The sequence below is a fragment of the Parus major genome, chromosome 2 (assembly GCF_001522545.3).
Source record: "Parus major isolate Abel chromosome 2, Parus_major1.1, whole genome shotgun sequence".
Lineage (NCBI taxonomy): Eukaryota > Metazoa > Chordata > Aves > Passeriformes > Paridae > Parus > Parus major.
Genome location: NC_031769.1, coordinates 8,035,206 through 8,041,119, shown reverse-complemented (window position 1 = coordinate 8,041,119; position 5,914 = coordinate 8,035,206).

The following is a 5,914-nucleotide window of genomic DNA, read 5'->3' as shown; positions in this document are numbered from 1 at the left end:
TAGATATGTAACTAAGTTACATATCTAACACTTTTTTGGGTAACAGCTGTTACAGCAACTAGTTATAATTAAGCAATTTGGAATTAAATTCATTTGCTGTCTAAAGTGGACCATTGTCTTGCAGAAATTTTTGTGGAAAGCCAACTACAAAATCTGTTTTAAAATTGAAGATGTGGGTGCTTTTGCATTTATCCAGTCTGGAATTTGAAACTGCATAGATCGTGTGACTGTTATGACTTGCCAGAAAGGAACAAAATAACCCAACAAAACCATTCTAACAATCCAAGAATAAATAGATATTTTTTAATCTGAAGGATGAACAGTCATGAGAAAACTGCAACTGGAGGCTGAAAACATTAACTTGATAACTTATAAATAACTTACTCATCATAGGATGACATCTATAGCATTGATGATACATTTACAAAGTGTCCAAAGAGAAAAGAACAAGTTCATTTTTGCAGTCCTTTAGGCTGCTCGTAAGTAATTGAGAAAGCCTTTGGAGTCCTCTGTTAAGATCTGCCCCAACAATGCTGCAGTCAAAGTAGGTCCTCTTATTTAATCCAGAAGGCATAGGAGCAAGTCTAAGAAGCTCACTGAAACTTTAAGAACATAGACTTGACAAAGAAGATGGAGGCAAAGTCAATGGATAGGACTTCCTGGACTAGCAATGACTGCTGGTGGTTCTGCTTGCCTGTGAAACGGGATCACCTCATCCCATGTGGAACAGGATCACCTCATCCCATGTGGAACAGGATCACCTCATCCCATGTGGAACAGGATCACCTCATCCCGTGTGAGAAACGGGATCACCTCATCCTGTGTGAAACGGGATCACCTCATCTCATGTGGAACAGGATCACCTCATCCGGTGTGAGAAACGGGATCACCTTATCCTGTGTGAAACGGGATCACCTCATCTCATGTGGAACAGGATCACCTCATCCCATGTGGAACAGGATCACCGCATCCCATGTGGAACAGGATCACCTCATCCCGTGTGAAACAGGATCACCTCATCCCATGTGAGAAACGGGATCACCTCATCCCATGTGAGAAACGGGATCACCTNGGATCACCTCATCCCATGTGAGAAACGGGATCACCTTATCCTGTGTGAAATGGGATCACCTCATCCCATGAGAAATGGGATCACCTCATCCCATGTGAAATGGGATCACCTCATCCTGTGTGAAACAGGATCACCTCATCCCATGTGAAACGGGATCACCTCATCCCATGTGAAACGGGATCACCTCCTCCTGTGTGTACCAGGATCACCTCATCCTGTGAGAAACGGGATCACCTCATCCTGTGAGAAATGGGATCACCTCATCTCATGCAAAATGGAATCACCTTCTCTGGATGTCAGTGGAGTGGCTGACGTGCCAAGGTACCAGGTACCCCCCAGGGCGCTCAGCACAGCATCTTTCAGGTGGTTTGTGTTGGAGTCTGCAGCTCCCATGGATGGCATTCAAAGCAGAAATGAATCCTTCATCTCAGCCCTATTGTCTAAGGGTTTCCCTGTGTGTTCCCTGTGGATGCCTGCCTCAGCATTCAGCCATGATTTGTGTTAGGCAGTGCTGTTTGAATGGGCATTACCACTTTCTTTTCCCATGTTTGTTTTCCCCAATTTTCTCTACTTTGGTTTGTTTTCCACCATTCCTTAAATTCCTGTCTCTTTCCTGACCCCAATCCTACTGCTCCTTCTTGACTTGCCCTCTGCTCATCTTTGTTTTTTGTCCTCAGAATAAGACCACCTCCCAACAACAGTGGCTGTGGCATGACCTAAGGGAGCCCACTGAGGCTTTTTCCCCCTCCTGTTGCTGGGAGGTGTTGCTCAGATATGCTTGGGTGAGAACGCTGACCACTCACGTTTCAGTAAAGGGAAAGGGACTCAAAGTGACCTAGAAATGCTCTGTACTTTCTTGGATAATTTGCACTACACACATGCTTAATAGCCTGCAAAATAGGCAGAGTAGGTCTTACCTACTGAAGAGGGAACTTGAGTGATTATTATGGAGTCACTGGAACCATTAAATTCAAATGCAATGTGTTAATAGCCTTACCAAAAAGAATTTGTAGTAGATTTGTAAGCCAGCAAGGAAGAGGAGATATAAGATTGTGTGCATGAATGCAAATAATTCTCATTGCTCTCAGGGTTATTTATTTTGCACCAATAGGCACTAAGACAACCATTACCATTAAGAGGAAGCCCTGATGTGAAATAGCTGTTGATCAAGGTAAAAGAAACAGCACTTACCAATGCAGAAAAGACTGTTATCTATTGTGTGATAATGACCTTTGGGTTCTTGGAGCTTCACACAAAGTCAGAAAGGGAGGAGTGACATTCTGGTGGAGCTCACCAAGTCCAAGCTGGCTAAGGGACAAAAAGACTGAGAGGTGAAGGCAATGAAAAGCAATTTCTGAGGTGGCCTGTTCACCTTTTGGCGTGCATAATAGGTCAGTAATGAATGGATGGCTACGTGGAGGTGTGTGCTCCTGCTGGGAGGTTGTGCCATACAAAGAGAATAATGAGCTTTGCAAAGGAGGTTGTGGAAAACTTACCAAAATAGGATTGATGATGCTGTTATGCCAGGGCCATGCCAAATGCAGGTTCAGGACTGTTAGCAGGACTACTAACAGTTACTGTTTCTTGAAGGAGGAATGGGGGATGGTAAGATCTCTATTTTTCAAAGAATTTATAATACAGTGTACTTTTTTTCCACTTTGCCAGAATCACTCTCAGGATATCCACTTCAAAAGAATAGTTTGTCTGGGTTTAAATTCTATGTGGGGCCACTTGCACAGTTATGCAGTGATATTAAGTAGCACAATGTCATATTATATGCAAACGCTTGTGTCTTTAGAAATACAAAGGAAATTCTATGGATTAAAATCCAGCAAAATAAAATGTTATTCAATTAATCAGCAGCACTTCTTCTAGAAAGCCCCATGCTAAAACTAGAAGCATGTAAAGCCTACCTTATACTTAGATGCTGTTGAAATCATTTACCTTGTCTTTTTTTTGAAAAAAATGAGAGAAAAAAGCAAAACAAAATAATCTTGTGCCAGTAGGAAAAAAGCTTTCTGTCAGCTGTGGCACGTTTAAACACCCTAAATATTTCATCAGACACTGCACTTAGTTCAGTGTTTTAAATAAGATTTAATAAATAGGTGCATGTTCAGACTTGTACAGCCCTACTTTTGTCTGTAGTTGGCAATGTGCTGCTGTATGTGTTTGACTGCACAGTTAAGAATTTTAATTACTTACCTGTTCCACAGACACTCATTCTCTTTTAACTGTTTATTAAAAAATAAAAATGAACCATTGTGCAAGAAATCTTCCACACACTGTACAGCTGCACTATTGTCAAGAGTAGGATTTTCTGAATGTACCCCCATATTCCCCTTGTCTCCTACTCCCAGTGTCCAGTCTCTGGAATTCCCACAGACCTGTGATGTTTGTGGAACTAAGTCATTTCCTTTGAATGTCTTTGCTGTTAATTTTACAGAGATGTCTGAGAGTCTGCCATCTGCACACCCAAATGGATGGCACAAGCAGTGTCTGTCTTATTTTTAGAAAAACACAGCTGGAGCTGATGGTCCTGTTTTTGTTTGTTTGTTTTGTTTCCAACTTCTAGACCCATTTGGTTAAATAAATATTCAGGAGAATTGAACAAACTCATCAAAATTTGAATTAAGTGCTTACAGTAAGTTGTGTTATCATCTTTTCCTGTTTGGCTCCCTTAGCAATGACATCCAAAACAAAAACATGTCAGGATGAAAATATTCCTTCATTTTAAGCTGGTGGTCAGTGAATGAGTCACATTTGGAGCTTCACACCTCAAGAAGTTCATTCTCTGCTATAGAAACAGCCTGGCTTAAACTGGACACTTCATTTTTTAGATACCTCAAACTATGTGGCATGAGTGTCATTCTAAGGGTCATTGACAGAGATGGCTCTAGACAGTTACCAATTTTTATGTCTCTGCTCCAAGCTGGCCAGTTTTTAAGCAGCTCTGCAATCTCTACACCATGGGGCACATTTGGAGTCAATATATTGTGCAATTTAGCGACAGAAGGGTGAAGCAGAAAGTAGGAAGGTTTATGATGTTTTTCATGAAGATACTGATGTCAGACAGCCAGAAACTGTGGCTGTCCTAAAAAAAGGGATATAGATATATATATAGATATATCTGTACATAGATAAATAAATAGATAGGCACTTGTTTTCCAAATTACATCCTATGTGTTGTTTCATAGTTCAGAATGTGTCCTGAGTACAACAGTAGAGAAACAGCTTAAAGGTGATTGATTACACAATTTCCTTTCTAAAGCTTGGGTGAAAATGAAGTGGGTATATGGATTTGAACCAAAAATATTACAGGTGATGTGTTAAATGTGTGTTTTGATAGGAGTACACTCACTCTTGGATTTGTGGGTACATCAAAAGCATCGGAACAAATTGTTAAGGACTGAAGTCTGGCAGTTCCAGGAGCACTTTAGTTCCCCTAACATCCTGGCATGTTCATCTGTGGGTGTTCTGCTGACATGTCCTTTGGTCAGATGAGATCAATGGCCTAGACCTTGTACTGTTGTGTAGCTGAGCATCTCTTCTGAGCCTGCTGCTCTTTGACCTGAGTGTCACAGTGGTGTTTTCATGACTTTAGGTCTGGTGGCTTTGGATGGCAAGGTGGGGTGGGAGGCCTTGCCTTTCTCCTGTGTTATGTGAAGATGTGTTTTCACCTGGCAGATTTCAGAGCACACAGTGTCTGGTTCTGTACATGTGAGCAGATGTGATGACAAACACAGTTGGGTCATGGTAGGTCACTGAGGAGTGGTGTCCAGGTGTAGCAAAGTTGTATCAGCTCCATCTCCTGCTCAGGCTCACAGGGCACAGCTCAGAGCAGAGCTTTAGAGCTGTGGTGTTGTGCAACCTCCAAACATCCGCTTTGCCAGTGCCACCTTGGGAGGCTCCGTCGTTTTGAGCACCCTGGGAAGGTGCTTAAGTGTTAACTGAGTTAAAGTGTGAGTGGATCCCACCTTATCTGGATATATCATTTGGGTTTGCAGATTTTGTGAAGGTACCAAATGCATTGTTTGCCATTAGCCAATTATAAATGGACTTCAAATCTGTCTGGGGACTCTGGCCCCAGGATTAAATTTAGTGCGTCTGGAATTGAAGTCTACTTACATATGTGTTCACTAGAATGCTGCAGCCAACTATCTATAAAATGTCAATATCCACAGTTTTTTTGGTACTACAACCTTTGCCAGTTTTGGAGGGCGAAGACTAGCAGAATATCTTGTTCTGTTTTCAAAGGATTGCTTCTAGTTCTTGTAATTTCCTACTGAAAATGAGAGGCTGCTTTGCTGAAAGGGAGAGTGGGAGGAAATGTCCTTATTTGCATCCTTTGTTGTTTCTTTCATTTGAGTGTTTTCTCCTCCTTCCTCTAGCTTTTCTCACATTTACTGCCTACCTTTACACTTGTTCACTTGTCAGAGAAAGATGTTGATATCCTGTTGGCCCATTAGCTTTCTTTTTGCTTGATTTGCCAGACTACTTCAATATGCTTTAGCAGGATTGGGAAAGACAGCTTTTTTTTTTTGAGTTTTTTTTTAAAAATATTTACATTATATTTGTCATACTGAAGCTTTTACAGCAGAAATACTGCAAGTAATTCAATTCATAAATAACAAATGTTACCTTTGCTCCTAAACTCCAGGAAGCTGATGAACATTTTTGCTTTACTTTCTGCTCTATCTTCTTTTATTTATAAAAGAAGAACGGAGGGAACAGGGCAAAAGCCTTGGAGAGAAGGAAAAAATCTCTTATTGATGATTTTTCTGGAGTGAGCATAGGCACTGGGAGCATCCTTGCCCCTTCCTTCATCCTCCATCAATTTGAATA